This window comes from Protopterus annectens, chromosome 1.part0 (genome assembly GCF_019279795.1).
Source record: "Protopterus annectens isolate FY-2018-M chromosome 1.part0, PAN1.0, whole genome shotgun sequence".
NCBI lineage: Eukaryota > Metazoa > Chordata > Ceratodontiformes > Protopteridae > Protopterus > Protopterus annectens.
In genome coordinates, this window is record NC_056725.1 from 1,181,744,982 (window position 1) to 1,181,763,506 (window position 18,525).

Consider the following 18,525-nt stretch of genomic DNA (forward strand, 5'->3'; position numbering starts at 1 on the left):
CCAGCTAGGTTTAGCAAAATGAATGCCCTGGTGCGTGCATCTCTATCTGCATAAGCTGCTTGTATAAAAATATTGTACTCTTGCTCAAATATTTTCCAATTCTCTGCAATATTCTGATCAATTACAAGTGGTAGGGGTTTTCAAAATCCGTCTGCCATATTAACATATACCAGTGAAGGGTTTTGCAAATAAGCACAAACATACACTCATGTTTGCATGCCAGAAACGTATGCCAATATTTGTAACTTTGTCCAATGCCTTTGTGCTTCTGAATTTTTTCTCTTTGGGGCTTTTCAAAATAATGCTAATGAACAAACTCATAGTACCCTTGAATAATTGGACTTTGTGAAATAAATTTCTCAACTGCTTTAACACTCTTGTAATATCATTTGGAAGGCTAAATGCTAAAGTCATTTTGCCAAAGTCATTGATCATCATTTTAAGAAACATCTCAAACAATTTTATGATACGAGTGAAATAAACTCTGGGGTACTGCAATATTCTTGTAATACTGTTTTGCATGAAATCACCATATCAAATAACTGCACAATGTGAATAAACTGTACCTCTCTTCCTCAAAACTCAATAACATTTCTAAGTAGTTGCACTTTGCAAATAACTGCATACAGCACACTGAAATGTCCCCAAAATGGTGGTACCTTACTAGGCAACTCTTTACAGTGCAAGAAACAATCTGTAAAGGTGGTACTTTGTGAATAGACACACCCAGCACAAGAAACTTTTCATAATGGCTATACATTGACTCTATTTCATGAAATAGTTACACTTTGCACACAATAAACTCTTTGAAATACATGCACAGTAATAAGCACACACAGTTTGAGATACTTCGAATAACTTTAGTTATGCCCTAGGCAATAAGCTACTATTTGGCAGCACTGCTCCTCGCCTTTCACCAACACCAATACAGGGGTACCCCTGGAGTCCATACTGGGTCCCCTTTTATTTAGTAAATTCATCCATGACTTTCACACATCTCTTACCCACAGTACTGTAATCCAATATGCAAATGATTCTATTATCTGCTCTTCTAAATTTGCCTCTGTACTACAGCAGCTTAACCAAAACGCATTCACCTCAACTGAATCCTAGATGTCACAGAACCATCTCACCCTTAATCCCAATAAAACTAAACTCTTAATATTTACTCCAAAAAATCCAGTCTAGTTGACAAGTCTGAATTCTCTGTTCATTCCCAAAACAATACTGTTATTGAAGTTGTTCCCAATACCAAATTACTCAGTGTCATCACTTGACAACAACTTAACCTTTGACCTTCATATACATAACATAATCAAAAAAAACATCAAAAACTAGGAGCCCTTTATAGGCACAACTACTTTCTTAGCTTCTCTGCAAAAAAAGGCTCTTGCCTCATCATTCCTGCTTTTAGCTCTCTTATATGGCATCCCCATCCTCTCCAATATTCAGCCCTCTCTGAAAACTAAACTCAATGCTACAAACAAAGTTGCCAAATTTGCTACAAATGCTAAATTCTACACCCACCACTGTTCTGCACTACATCAACTAAACTGGCTTGAATTCCCCCATCACCTCACATACTTACAACTAACTACTGCCCATAAACTTATTTACTATCCAGCAGCCCATCCATCTCCAACATTCTGACCATATACCATCCTAATCAACACCTAAGGTCAGAAAACAAAATGCTTTTAAACACTGATAAACCTAAGCTCTCAGGCAGTCAAATGCTGTATTCTTTTACTGTCTCCAAGCTATGGAATAATTTCCCTCCTTCACTCAGACTATCAGTAATCCTACTGCTTTAAAAACATTCCCTTAAACTTCATCTCTCCTCTCATTGGATTTGCACCTGCACCAATACTTACAATCCCAAAACTTGACCCCCTTCCAAAATACTACTCCTCCTCACTCTACAACTAGTCTATCTTCCCCTTCTCTCTATCACATCAACTCCTTCTGCTGTCACTTTAGCCTGTGCTATCCCTACTTTAAGTCTCTTGCCTTCTTCTTTTTCCCTTTAAGCTAATTTCCTCTCTCTCTGCCAGTAATCTTACCTGTTATCTAAAACTTGTATTCCTATACTTGTACCATGATTCTAAGCAATTCTTTACTGTTATTACCAATTTATGTAATGTTATTACCAAATTATTGTATGCAGTTATTAATTTATTTAATGTGCTACCTCTACCTTATATACTCTGTATGGTTTGTGTATAATTTTTCTTTGTATGTAATTACATGTGGAGCTTTTCTTCCTGGGTCTCCATTGAAAAAGGGCTTATTTCTGGCCCATTGGACTTTCCCGGTAAACAAATGCAATAAATAAATTAATAAATAAAAGCCCTCTGACCAATCTAAACATGTATCTAAGAGGGTTAATTAATACTTCAAAGCCTAAATTTGAAGAACAAAAAAATAGCTTCTCAGGCAAAGGACAACCACAAAACTTTCTACAAATGTGCCCATGAGCTGAAGGAAAATAAGCAACAATGCGCAGAATGTAAAGTAAATGGCATCGCCCACACTGAACCGGAGGCTATTGCCATCGATTTTGGCTGATAGCTTCAGCTCAAATCCCTCCATTCCCTCCCAATAGTCCAAAGGAAAATATGCATAACACGATTCCACCAACCATTACCAGTGAACAGGTTATCGATGCACTTTCCAAGGCCAAAAGCACTGCATCAGTGGACCCTGATAACATCTCAGCATGCCACTGATCTGGGTAACTACATGCCCATAAATCTGACCAGCCTCTTATGTAAGATTATGGAAAGAATTACCATGGAGGAGCCACCTTTATGCAGTGGTATAATATGGGATACTTTCCACAGTGTAGGGACATAGCATTCTGTTAAGGAACGATTAATCAAGATACAGACTGGGTAGGCTGGGACATCAGCTGCTATTTTTAGGTATTCGCTGGGGAGATTGTCAGCAGCTAGTTTGGTGGGTGTGAGTTTTACTAGAACTTTGTTTATGTTGGAAGTAGGGACTGGAGTAAATGAAAAGACGGTGGGCAGAATATTTGGTGTTAGTAAGGGGAGGGGGTTGTGTTGCCTAGCCAAAGCTAGAAAGGCTTCAGTGAAGTGTTTGTTAAATGAGGTGGCAATATTGTTGGGGGGGGTAGGTTGGAGGCTGTCAACTCTATCTGGGTGGAGAATGGAGTCAATGGTGGACCAGAACTGTCTAGGACTGCAATTGGAAGAGTTTAGGGCAGATTGATAGTATTTTGTTTTATCTTCTTTTATTTGCTTTTTTTCATTTTATTTCACCATTCTAGGAATGACTGTCTAGAGGACATTTTTTTGTAGAACGCCAGTGCTCCCAGACCCTGTCCCTGCATTTCATTAGTGACCTAGTGCTTTTTTATAGCCAGGGGGAGTACTGTGGCTTGACTGTGGCATTTCTTATGGGGGCACGTGTATTTAAGATGTTTAGGAAGGTACTATTGAAGAGCTGTACATCTTCATGCAGATCGAGGTACTTTAGTGGTGACCAGTTACAGGTATTAAGTAATGAGGTAAAGGTGAGAGGGTTACAGTTCTTCCTGTTATGATAGATAATGGGTTCAGCCTTATTTAAGTGGTGTTTTAGAAGGAAAGTTGGCATATGTTCACTGAGGGTGTCAGGTAGACAGCCAGCTAGGTATAACTGAGGGGCTTTATTGACAAATATCTCATCAAGAGTATATTATTTGTTAGAGCTTTTATTTATCCGAGTGGGTGACTGTATAAGTTGGGAAAAAATGTGAAGGTATAGGTGATGGGATGGATAATTGTTACAGGACAGCCAGTTGATGTTAAAATCTCCTAAAATTATGGTTTCCTGGAGAAGAGAATGGTTTGCCCAGCTGAGGAGGTTTTCAAGGAGTGAGGTGCTTTGGCCAGGTGGGAAGTAGCATGCAATGATGTTGATTGTTTTATTGGAGTTCAATTTGAGGTTAGCATATAGGATTTCTTAATTTCCAATTTGGGGGGCTGATTTGTTAAGGATTTGAATGTTTAAGTGGTGTTTGAACATTAGAGCAGCACCGCCACCTTTCTTTGATAATCTATCCATACAAAGTATGTTGTAACCTGTTGGTAGTATTTCCTCACTCCTGATGTGAGGTTTGAGATGGGTTTCAGTTAGAATGAGTATGTGTGGGGAGTATAAAGCTATATTGGCGTGGAGGTCATGGGTTTTATTGGTTATACCTCTGATATTTAGATTTAGTAGGTGAAGGACAGATATCTTTCTATTTGCTGTTAGTTGAGAGATGGTGCAGGTACTGGGTAGGTTATTGGGAATGGGGTTGGAAGTGTTTGGGCCAGAGTTAGGATGGATGTCACCACTGAGGGGCTAGTTTAGATAGGGTTGCATACATACGTTTTCTAAATCTGTTAGTCATACTTTAGGGAGAATTTTTGCTTATAAATAGAAGGTGGCTGATAATGTTTTGGGCATATTGGGATAGTGATTCTTTTGGTATGATAACTGTAGGAAGTGGGTGGATGGAGGATGGTCGTGAGAGTAGTAGTGCAGTGAAAGTAGTTGGGTGGGTCTGTTATGGTGTTATGGTGAGATGTGAAGTGTGCAAGAAGAGTGCATGTTAGGAGTGCAGTTGTATGCGTGAGAGAAACTAGGTGTGGAGTAGGTTTATAGGTGTGTACTAGGCTAATGGCCCTGAAGCCTTTACAAGCCTAGCCCATAGAAGTGCCCTGGCATCATGCCACCTGATGTTAGTTCCCAGTGCCTCTATCAAGTGGAGCCACTGAAGTGATCTCTGGGGTGAACTTTCTATTACCTATTCACTCATCAACATTTCTCTTGAAGAGGGACAGAGAGGTGCTCTGCTTGACATGTATGGGAAGTCTATTCCAGAGCATGGGCAGTCTCTGGGTGAGGAACCTGTCCCTCCAGCATGTTCTGTTGATTGTGGTAATGAGGTTGAGATCTCTGGAGTGTGTGGTGCAGAGGGATTGAGATTTCTTTAGATGTAGCATTTCTAACAGAGGTGGATCAAACATGGCTTTGTAAGACAAGCAGAGATCGCCTCTAAGTAGACGATATGAGACAGAGAATAGCTGGAGTCTTTTGAGTCTCTCCATGTAGGACATGTGTTTAATGCCTAAGATCCTCTTCATGAGGTAATTCTGTGGCCTCTCCAGCTGTTGCAGGTGTCTAGTGAGGTACATGCCAAATGGGGCATTATACTCGATGATTGGTCTAATGAGGGAAGAATAGATAGTGACAATGACCTCTTTCTTCCTTGATGCAAAACCTTTTGTAATAAGATGTGGCACATAGAAGGACTTTCTGACAACAGTGGCAATGTGGTGGTCGAAGGAGAGATTGCTGTCAACCTGCATCCCCAGATCTCTTATAACACCTTCAGTGTTCAGTGGGCTCCCATCGATGTGTTAATTAGTGGAAATTGAGGTTTTACCAAAGGAGATGACAACGCTAAGCTTAAGGCCATTGTTTCGACACCAGTTATTGGTCTCAGTGAGGCCTTTCTGTAGGATGTCTGTATCACTTGGGGAGTTAATAATGGCTCCAAGCTTACAGTCGTCTGCGAACTTAGTCAGCCAGAGTCCCTATGTGTTGGCCTGGACTTCTGAAAAGTAGATGTCGAACAGGAGAGGACCCAGGGCCAGTCCCTGTGGGACTCCATTCATGACTGATTGGCAGTTTGACTTGGAGTCCACAACTTTCACACTGTGTGTTTTATCTGTGAGCCAGTCTGCAACCCACCTAGTGATATAAGGGCTGATACCTAGTTTGATGAGTTTATCAATAATTCCCGAGTAAGGAATTGTATCAAAGGCCTTGGCCAGATCAAGGTAGGTTGTATGCATTACCTTACATCCACAGCCCTGGGGTCTGACTCAAAGAAGTCAACCAGGTTGAGCAGGCCAAATTGCATGGGGGTCTAGAGTTTAGAGATTTCTTATATCTTTGTTAATCAGGTCCATAATGATGAGCTCCATAGCTTTACATATCAGACTCATCAGGCTAATGGGGTGATAATTTCCAGGGTCTGTAGTCGCTCCCCCTTTATGGAAAGGGATGACTGTAGCAGTGCAACATTCAGTAGGGACAAAGCCTGAGGTGAGGCTAGGTGGGGATTGTGGGTGGTCGGGAGGGTATTATTAAGTTTTGATGAGATTGGTTTGCTGGCTGTTAAGGGGTAGGTGGGTAGAAGTTTCAGGATTGTTGTGCCTGGTTGTGTAGTTGAGTGCGAGGGGCTTGTGGATAGAATAAATGTAGAAGTAGTGGGGGTGGGTGGAAATTGTGGGCAGAGTAGGGGAGCGGAGTGAGTGCGAGTGAAGCAGTCAGCGAATGGAGCAGGTAGACCCTAGGACCTGGCAAGGGCAGGAGCCATGATAAACAAACAAAGCTGTGGAACAAGGGTAGGTTTCCACTCATTCCTGCAGTCTTATACCTATGATTTAGGCCTGATTCTTGCCAAATTAGATAGATTCCTTAAAGATATTTGATGTCAGGGGAGTTGGGGAAGGAGTTTAGAAGAGCTGGGTTCGAGAGTATGGCAGTAGTGGGTAATTAAGCAGCTGTTTATCCTGGTAGAGCGCTATCTAGAACAGGCAGAGAAATTAGTTGTTCTACTTTGGCAGTGACCTATTGATGATACTATTACAGTATCCAAAGCCTTAGAGGTTCAGCACTTTAAAGCACCTACAATTAACTTTCAGTAGAATTTCCCATTTATTACGGTCCCTTGGTTCCTGGTGCATAAAGAAACAGTTTGCAAGGACCGCTTTTACTTTACTGGAAGGGGACAGCAGGGAGAGGATAGATAAAATTAACTTAAAGTAGAATTTCCCATTTATTACGGTCCATGGGTCCCTGGTGTACAGAAAATGTATCCATTCATTCAGTGTGTTTATTCATTCAACTTTAACTTGGTAATGCACTAAAGAAAATAGTGTAGGTTTTCTTTTTATTTTTTCTCTTTCTTTCTTCTTTTTTTTTTTGAAAGGATTGGAGTGGTTGCGTATACCTTTCAAGAAAGGATATATGTTTGTCACTTTCCACAAAATTCATCTCAGTTGAAAATATTCTGTCATACTTGAATAGTATACTATTTTTCTAATAATAATAATAATAATAATTAGTAATATTTAGGATTTTTTTTAAGCTGGTGACAGTGGGCTTATAAATTAGATTAAATGGATTTTGTAAAGGGCAACTTTTGAATTTGGCTGCTGTTGTGGCAGATGTTAGATATAGTGATTATTTTCTGGAGGTCATTCATACAAGTGATCACCTTTATGAAAGAAGATGGCCTTCATGAGACTGGGCTTTAAAGACAGGGAAGCATTTTTTTATGTTTGGGAGATTCTTATTTAAACTGTCATGAATCACTTCTGATGTCTCTGGTGCAGGGTGTAATTACCGAAGGAGCAAATAAGCTGGAATTATATATTTAATGCACTTTTTGCTTCAATGCTGCATTCTTTAAATTAATATACTCCATGTTTCATATTTTAGCAGTTTTACTGCATTTTGTGTGAGCAGTTATTTCAATATTTTCTCACACACTAAACCTTATTTTTCTTTAGTTCTGTTTGCTCACTATGCTAATGTGGGTTATTTCTTTCTTACATGGGAGCTTTGTTTTAGGCTTTGTGGTAATTTGGCAGCCAGTGTTTCTGAGTGACATTTTTTAGAGATTAGGTGAGGTGAGTATTTGTGTATGTCTATAAATATATGCATACAAATATGTATATAAATGTATGCATATGTGTGTATGTTTCTGTTTGCATGCTAAGTATATGTCTTTGTATGCATGTGAATTTTTTTTTTACAGTAATCTCTTCAGTTAACCGGAACTCAAGCAACCAGAACTCTCAAGCAATGAGAAAAAAAAAATCGTAGAAATACAGTAGTTTTCATGTATTTCACTTTCTGCCCCCCAAACCCCCCCCCCCCCCCTGCAGAAACATACCTTATGTTTTTAGAGTTTAGAGTTTTAAAAAAGAAGACAGGAATAAATTTCCTCTCTCCCCAACCTAAGAACAAGTCAAACCAAACAAATAGTATAGGGTACAGTATTACTTCAGAAACTACAGTTTTTTGGCATCTACTAATCCCCATGGGTGCCGGTTAACTGAGAGTTTACAGTATGTGTGTTTTTTAACATCACATGCTGTTGAGTTAATGCTTTACTATACTGAATTACTTACTTTTTTCCGTTGGTTCTCATTCAGTTCGTTAGTTGTACAGATTATGACTGATGAAACAGGCAATGTATTGAGGATGGCAAAAACTGGGTAAAGATGAAAGGAGAATGTAAATACATGCTTGATAATGCCACATTGGCAATCAAACATCTGAAGTCTTGGTCAGACTAATGTTTTAAGCACCCATTTGTCAGATTAGATAGTGTAGGTGTGTATGCTCATGTGCGTGCATATATGTATCTTTTTTATACATTTATATTTTATGCATTTCATACATTTATATATAAAATCTTTGACTCAAAATATTGAAAATCATAATATTGATGAATAAAACTTATTTTATGCAGGGGAAGACCCCCATACCGCCACAAGCTGTGAAACTATATTTACCAAGTATGGGATTACACAACAGTAAAGAAAGGGCAAATTCCAAATTTTTGATATTTTGATTTTTATATAATTTGGCTTTTAGATATTTTTACTTTAGATCAAAGGAATGTAACCAGTTTATAAATCTGGTGGCAGTGTAATAACTGCTTCATATTCACCGACAACCATTTAATTACAGAACAAACACAGTATATGAGAGATGTAGATGTACAGTGTTATTGGAGACAAAGATCTCACATACACACATGAAAATTGCAGGCCAGGTTGCCAGCATTACACCCAAAGCTTTTGCTACTAACACTAAGGAACAAACATATAGACCCACATAGTGGAGGTACTCACTCTAATCTACCCAAACCTGCAAGACCTCCTTAAAGAATCTTTCATTGGTCCCGTGCACATTCTAAAAAGACAGTACCTCATACAGCACATAATTCTGAAAGTCAAAGTAGTCCCACTTCTGAGCCCATAATACAACACACCACACAGCCAAACATTCGAGTTATTGGGGATTCCATTGTAAGACATACTGTTTCCTCCTTTCCAGGCTAGAGAAAGAGAAGATCACAGTGAGCTGTATGTCCAGGGCCAGGATCCACCAGATCACTCATGCACTTAGGTCTTTAAACCGCAAGTACCAGTATGACATGGTCATAGTCCATGTGGGTGTAAATGCCCTAAGATATACCTCACTGGACTATATGAAAAGAGACACAATGGAGCTCTCTGAATATGGGTGCCAGGTGAGTATGAATCTAGCCTTGAGTAGCATCACACCTTCACCAATGATGATGCCACAGTACCAGCAAAAAATGATTGAATTCAACAAATGGCTTAGTTTCTGCTGTCACAACAAGGGGATCCAATGTCTGTCAGCCTGGGGAGATATGACTGACTGTGTTGCCATATATGGTTTGCATTTTTCACCCCTTGGCTTCCAGATACTTGCAAAAACTTTACCTATCCCCATAGTGCTTTTTTTAGGCTATTCCAAGTTGTTAAACCCTCCAACATAACAAAAATCACTTATGACTACCCAAAAGTACTGCTGCTCAATGCTAGGAGCTTAAATAAAGAACTGCGCTCTGGAAGCATTCCTCACCATGGAGAACGCAGATATAGGTGCAGTCACAGAAACACGGTTCAGAACCATAGAAAGCACCCCAGCTATCAAAGGCTACAATGCCTTTCATACATTTTGATCCCCCTCAGCTCAGGATAAAACAAAGGAAGGAGGTGTCTCAGTGTTCATAAAGGAGAAACACACTGCTAGAATGGTCCAACAGAATGACTCACTTCAGCTGCTACATGCCCAACTAACCCCCATCATATCCTTGCTAGCTACAGATCCCCACACATAAGTCTGGAAACCACTTCTCTAAACCTACTAGAATCTCTTTAACATTCAGCCTAACACCATATTTATGGGTGACTTTAACTACCCCTCCAAAAACTGGGAGACTTACATGACCCATAATTCACTTGCTCAGTAGTTTGTCTTCATCAATGCAAACACACTGGAGCAACCAGTTAGCTCCCCAACTAGAGGTACAAATATCCTATACCCCGTACTGATGAACATGGGAGGATGCTGCTGCCTCCCTCCCATGCATTAACTCCTCCCTGATAAGATCTGACCACAAAGTGATCTCCCTTGTATTAAAACTAGCTTAGAATGCCCATCAAACTCCAAACTTGTTAAGAACCTTGCTAAGGCCAAATACCTCAAACTAAATGACAGCATATTAAACTTCCAAGCTCCTCCAAACCCAGATGCCACTAAGGCCTACTTATATGCTGTACACGAACACACTGCACAACCACATTCATAGTTGCATAGAGAAGGCGGGTCTATATTAGATGAACAAAAGTTCATCTTAGCGAACGCTCACATGAGCAAATATTGCAGAACTCAAAACTGCAATTGTGAAATCATGGTGCAGTGAGGATGGGAATATTTGCCCTTTCCTCATTGTAGTGCGATCTCGAAGTTGGAATATATATTTAGTGGGAGGTGTGGGGGGTGCAGCCCCCCACAATTGCAGTTTTGAGTACCTGGATATACGCTCATGTGAGCGTTCGCTAAGATGAACTTTCGTTTATCTAATATAGACTCAAGAAGGCAATACCTGTCCAAGTAAAAATTGTGATTACTGGCAAACATAAACCACCTGGTGGACACCCTAACATAAACAGGGAGAAAGAACAGACAAAACAGTGCAAAAAATTTAAACAAACAAATTAGAGAGCTGGTCAGATCTGCCAAAGCAAACTATGAGGCAAAGATAGCCTACCAGGTGAAAGATAACCATAAGGCCTTTTTTTTATTATTTTTGTAACCTCAGGAGAAATGCTCAGCAATGTGCCAGGTTAATCATGAACGGCAACTTTTACACCCATCCTGCAACTATAGCACACCTGCTGCCTGACAGGTTCAGTTCAAAGTTCTCACCTTCTTCCACACCCAAAGAAATACCCACAACCATCCCCCTACCAGTCATTGCCAGGGAATAAGTCATTACTGCACTCACTAAAGCCAAAAACAAACTCCATGGGTCCTGAAAACATTCCAGGATGCTCCTAAAACAAACTCCATGGGTCCTGAAAACATTCCAGGATGCTCCTAAAAGAACTTAAAACAGAATCTATAAGGGCCACTTAAAACCCTCTTTAAGCACAGCCTCTGGATGAGCTTTGTCCTAGAGGAATGGAGGACTGGAACAGTCATCCATCTGCACAAGGAAGCCATCAGCTGACCCAGGCAACTACAGACCCATAAGTTTTACCAGTCTTATCTGCAAGGCCATGGAGAGAATTATTATGGACCTAATCAATAATAACATAGGAGCTCTCCAAATACTGGACCAGACCCAGCTGGTTTTGTTAAAGGGAGGTCTTGCCTGCTGAATCTGGAGAAAGTCACCAGTGCCATGGATTAGGGTAAAACAGTACACACCGCTTATCTAGACCTGGCCAAAGCTTTTGATACAATCCCCCACTCAGAGATCATAAATAAACTTACTGAGTTAGGTATAAACCTCTACTTCGTCAGATGGATAGCAAGCTGGCTTACTGACAGAACAATGTTGTTCGAATAGGTGAATCCACCACTGATAAGTGACCTGTTACTATTGGTGTTCCACAGGGGTCATTGTTGGGACCCCTCCTGTTTGGTATCAAGTGAAAGCCAATGTTGGAGACCTCTGGCTCATCAATTTCACCAATGACTTTAAGCTGGGAGCAATCACTGAATCCCCAATGTTAACATCCAACCAATAGGTCTAAAAAGGACAAACGACTGATGCCAAAACCATGGTCTTTGATTAAATGCTAAATAATGCATAATCATACCCTTTGGTAAATCAGATATCCCTGCAAATTATAATATTGACAGTACACCCCTAAATGTAGACCCAGTGGTGAGGTACCTAGGAACACAGATAGTAACCTAAACTTTGACCAGCAGGTAGTTACTGTAGTGAGGAATTCCTTCTGTGTGGCTCAACTTATAAATAAAGGCATGCTATCAAGATCAAATGAAGTCAGCCCTCATCAGGCTCATACTTAAGCACATTGTTCCCTCTGCATATAACTAACCAGGCACTCACACAAACTGGAGCAGCCCTAGAGGTTTCTCACTTAAAAATACAAAGCATAAGACACATGTCTTATGCTGACTGACAAAAGGCCCTATCCCTTTACATCATCACATATTGTTTATTGAGGGGTGGCTTATGCCTAACCTACAAAGCATTCTCTGATCCAACCCTTATGAAAATGTTACATATTTGCAAGAAAAATATACAAGGGCTACACATTCCATGGACCTAAACCTTATTTGAGACTCTACCAGAACTTGCTGGAGAGCCAGATTCATATCCCAAAGGCTACCTTATCTACAGAATAGACTTCTCATCTTTGTAAAACCAAATCTGTTCCTCACTCTCTTGAAAAAGAATTTGGATAAATGGGTGGGGAACTGTAAATTCACTCCTGGGGTACTTCCCATGTCCCTTATGGACAGATATAGTCTGTAAAATGACTCAGGTCTCCAACACCCAAAGACCCGCCACCCTGATACTACCCCATCCCATATCTGGTGAATTAAGATATAATACTACCACATCCTGGGTATTATTTGCTTGGCTTCTAAAGGCTCTTGTGCAATTAGCCTAGTGATCATCTGTGAACCTATATGTCTATACACACACACACACACACACACACACACACACACACACACACACACACACACACACACACACACACACACACACACACACATTTGAATGTGGGTACATCCAATTTTTTAAAATAAGTACATTTCTAATGGTTTATATTTAAACATATATACATGTCTGTATATATATATATATATATATATATATATATATATATATATATGGATCTACTTCACATTACTGGAATCCCAGAATACCAACTCCCAGTTTACTGTGATGACAACTGGAATCTGGCCCCTGGTGTAAGCCTGTTTATAGACAGGCCTTAGGCCAAAATAAGTCACTTACAATGAGAGCAAGCCTTACAGCATCAAGGCAAAGTTACGTTGAAAACAACTGTTTTTTTTTCCTTTGAGAATGATTGGGTGTGTAAATATTTTTATTTACTTATTCATCTACTTACTTTCATACTTAATTACTTTTTTATGTTGGGTTCACACTTTCTTTGATGGGGGTGAAAACCTTCTGAGAACTGGCATACAATTCCCAAAACCATGGCTATAACCCTGTACACAAATTCATGTCTGTTCAACAAGATGTTACATCATGCTGTGACAGGCTTCTCCTTTGGCAGGAACATGGATACACTTACTGGTCCTATGGTTCTTCCTGTTCATGTACCTGAAAGAAAAAAATAAGTAAATAAAGAGGCCTTGCCTGTCCTGTGGACTCAGCCTGCTCCTCAGCCATTGGTGGGTGACTCTGCAGTGGCCATAGCTTGTTACTCAGACCACTGACTAGTTTCACAAGGACCTTTTAGTATAGTTCTTTTTGGCACCATGGACCAAGGGTAAGCCATACCTTATGTGGCTGTTGCAGGGTCCATAATGGGTATGGGAGAACCATCAACTTTGGGCATGGAAGTTTTTCCTGGAGGTTTTTCCCAGGGTGGCCAGGGTAAGAGATCTGTTTTCTGGTTTGAAATGTCATCCATTCAGATGGTCTCCTAGGGCTGTCCTTAGGAAAAAGAAAAAGTTGAATATATTTTATCTAATGACAGTGGGTAATAAAAATAAATTACTTAGCTTGCAGCCTTTGAAATCATGAGGATGTTTCATTGGAGGATTCTGATAATGACAAGGACAGGGCTTCTCCCATGTTTTCCTCACAAGCATATGACTGGTTCTGAGGATATTGTTTCCTAAGTTTCTACTACATACCTTACTCAAGTTGCTCTAGAAAGAAGAAATTAGCATACAAGACCAACTAGTAAACAGGTGACACTTTTTTGGGATCTTTACCTTGTGTTGGAAAAGTTAATTCTGTCTACATTTGAACTGTACTTTTTGTTCCTTGTTCCGACACATTCTGATTGTTCCCCCTCTATCAGCAGTCATGCTTCCTGTACTGTTCACCTTTGGACATCTTCCATAATTGTTGTGCCCTTTTCCCATATAGCAGTAGGATCCATCACTGCAACAAACTAAAAGAGACATGTATGAGCAGTTACATTAGCAAATGAACCACACTGCTCCAGACCGTACAGTAAAACACGTTCACTGCATCTGTTTCCATCATCATTAAATCAAAACAACCACAAGAAACTATGTTGCAGAAAATGTTTAAAAAAGTTCACTGCTGTGTCTGCCATGAAAAAAAAAAGGAGCTCATATAAGCACTACTTCACTACATTTCAAAGACTGCTAAAGCTTTCCTGTCAGCATGGGGCTGCAGATAAAAGGAGCACACAGACGAAACTGTTAACATTTCCTGATGCGTTACCCCTTCCCCCAATGTACTGAAACCTGAGCTCATAGACTAAAAGCTGCCTGAACGTAAACAAAAAAGATCACATGACCTGCCATGCTAATTAAAACAATCAGACAAGCAGAGAATCTTGACACTCTCCCTTTAAGTTTACCTTTGGGTTTTCAAACCATGAGGCCCTTGCACACATTTTTAGGACCATGAACAAATGCATGTGTTCTTTAATTCATCTTCCTGATTGAATCGAATTATATTCTTTGTATAATACAGCACCACTTGTTAATGTGTGTTTCAAATTTGCTGTTTTGAACATTTCTCCAGTAAGCAATGAAACAAAACATATGAACCAATAATGACAAAACTGCCCATTTCAGAACATTTCAACCATAAAAGGTCCCTCAAACATCTGTCATTACAATCCACCAATATCAGTCAATATGAACAATCTCTGCAGAAGTAAAAGGCATCTGAATAATTTAACATTAACGAGAACTGTAACTAATGAAGAGGCTACTACTAGTGTTGCTCTCCTACTTTGAACACAATAGAAGAGTCTTTGTGGGTTCGGTTCAAGCAGCTTTATTTTATACAAACACATCATGATAGAGGTTTACTGACTTTAACTTAAGTAACTTATATACAAACAAACAACTGTGATCATGCATGCTCTCACTGTGGCTGCTCTTACAAAATGGCACTAGGGAGTGCACTTGTCTGAAATTTGTAAGTGCACGTACAGCCTTGACATGCTTCTTAAAGATACAGCACACTTCACTTGGAATCTGATCTACATCCTCCCTCTTTGAGAAATAGATCTTATGATGCTATGAGTCTATTTAGCTTGTGGAAATCACAGGTAATTGTTTGGGATGCATTACACAATACTAAGTACATATATATATGTCTCTCCTTCCCTCAACAGACAAAGTAATCTGCTCGATCTGTCGTAACTAGATTTCTGGACATTACGCTTCTTAACCACTCGAGTCTTGATGGCTTTATTGTTCTTAAGTTTAGGCTTCAATAAACTGGAAGTAATGGGTAGCATAGTTCCAGTTTGCATGGAAAGTTGTCTTTGAGCAGGTGAGCCAAGAATATCGCCACGAGGTATGTTTCTGAGGTTAAGCAAATTGGTATTGTCATGCTTTGACCTTTCAGGTGGCTGCTTTGCACTCTGTACTGCACGTTCAGCTAGACCATTTGACTTAGGATATTCAAGACTACTAGTGACATGTATAAAGTCCCAGTCTTTTGCAAATTTCTGAAACAACTGGCTAGAAAATGGAGAACTTTGTGTGGACTATCATGAACTGAGAAATGATGTTTCAGCTTAGTAATAACAGCAGTAGATGTTAAGGTAGGTAGAAGATCAATCTCAAACCAATTTGAATAAGAGTCTACCAAAACTAGGTAGTGTTGATTGTTCCACTCAAAGATATCAGCTGCAACTGTTGACCGAGATAGTTCAGGAACTGGACTTAGCTGAAGTGGTTCTCTTTGCAAATGCAGTCTATTACTATTGCATACTGAAAAAGAAAAAAAGTACTTTATCAATGTCTTTTGGTAATGAAGGCCAAAATACTAATTCTCTTGTTCTTCTCTTAGTCGATGCAGAACCTGGGTGCCCACGATGCAAAATTTGGATATATTCTTGTTGTAAGGGAGTAGGAACAACAATTTTAGGACTTTTGAGAATAATGCCATGTTCCATCAACAATTCATCTCTGTAAGGAAAATAGGTGTGCAGTTCAGTTGATACACTAGATTGCTTTGATGGCCATCTAGCATTAATGTAGTGATTGAGCTTCTGCAAAATTGGATGAGTCTGACTGTGTTCTCTCAACTCATTAAGTCTGGTGGTAGAAAAATTATGCACTGACATCACATCAGTCAAAATTATCTGCGTCAAGCTGTTCTGTTGAATTTCTGGGCTATCTGGATAAGGAATCAGCCAGACAAAGCAATTTGCCTTTCATGTAGACCATTTTCAAACTGTATTTTTACAATTTGAGTATCATTCTTTGCAATCTCACTGGAGTGGAAGGGTCTATCTCATATTATCGAAGTTCCAAAACTTCGAATCATTAAAGGATGAACTTTAATGACTAAAGTCTCAGAACTCCAAACACACATTAAAAAAAAAGTAAAACCAGTAAAAAAAAAAAAAAAAACATTCTATGCAGGGGGCAAGCCCCACTGCACCCCCCACATCCCCCGCTAGTTAAATATACCATCTCCGAGATCGCACTACAGTGCAGCAAAGGGAAATCTTCCCTTTCCACGCTCTATGGCGATCTCTGTTATATCCTTTCAGGTTTTACAGCTTCCATCATTAAAGTTCATTCTTTAATGATTCCAAGTTGTAAGACTTTGATCATATGATAGGAACCTGGAGCGGAATGCATAGACTTTTTTAGAATAGTAACTAGAGGTTGGTGGTCAGTTTCAATCTGAATAGCTCAACCATAAATATAATCATGAAGCTTAGAACATGTAAATACTATTGCCAAAAGCTTCTTCTCAATCTGAGCATGCTGCATCTCAGTTTGGGTTAGTGTTCTAGATGCACAGGTTACTGGTCTGCCCTCTTGGAGTATAACTGTGCCAAGATCAAATTTTGAAGCATCACAGGAAATAGTAACTGGCTTGTTCACATCATAGTATCTTAAGGTAGGTGGGGTGGCAATTTTCTGCTTAAGGTCTTCAAATGCCTTTTGGTGCTGTCTCAACCATGACCATACAACATTTTTGTGCATTATCTCTCTTAAAGGTGCTGTCAACTCACTGAAGTCTGTTATAAACTTGCCTAAATAGTTGACCAAGCCTAGAAAATGCTGTAGAGCTTGAACATTATCTGATGCTGACATCTCAAGAATAGCTGTTTGCTTGGTTGGGTCTGGTCTCAAGCCTGTACTCCTGAACAAATGACCTGTGTAGGTAACTTTTGGAAGTCTGAATTTGCACTTCAGAGGATTGAGCTTCAAGTTTACTTCGCTTGCTATATCTAGAACTTTCTTGAGGTTTCTATCATGTTCTGCTTCACTATTGCCTCCAACCAAGAAATCATCTACTATTATGGCACAAGGATAACCCCAAAAAAATTGCTCCATTGCACGCTGAAAGACTTCACTTGCAGAATTTATTCCAAATGGCATCCTTAGGAATCTGTATCTACCAAATGTACCAAAATTAGATAGAAATGAAGATTTGCAATCAAGCATTACTTGCCAAAATGAGCTCTTTGCATCCAAGACAGAGAAAACAGTGGCATTCAGTATTAAGGCTGTGACCTCTTTGACTGTGCACATTGGATGATACAGTCTCTATAATGCTTTGTTCAGATCTCTTGGGTCAATACATTTTCTAATTTCATCTTAGCCTTTTTTGTGAGCTGCTACCATAGACGACACCCATTCTGTCGGTTCTGTGACTGGACAAATCGCACATTGCTGCACCATTTTATCCAGCTGAGTCTTAACTTTATTCTGCATAGCTAGTGAAACTCTTTTTGCTAGTCTGACTATGGAAGTGACCTCTGGTTCTAACTTTATGGAATACACAACTGAAAGTCTGCCTAACTTGTCATCGAAAACATCAGCATACTCTGAGAAAATGGCTTCAGAAAAATTAGTACTTAGAAATGCACTTACATGATGGACTTGTTTAGCAAAAGAAAGCAGATTCATTCTTGAACTATCTTTGAGACCCGATAAATATTGGACTGGTCTTTGGACTACATAGAATAACAAGTTGTAACAGTTCTTGGCCAAATAACATGAAAGCATCACTGAACCTTCAGTTTGAATTTCTTCATCTCCATAAGCAACAAGTCTCGTACTACTGGCTACCCTGAGGTCTTTAGTTCTCACTTTAGCAAATGTGTCTGCTGATATAACATTATACTTTGAACCAGTGTCTACTTTAAGCTCTGTGGATTTTCCATTAATCAGGACAGTACAAAGCACTTCACTTCTTGTTAACAAATTCAC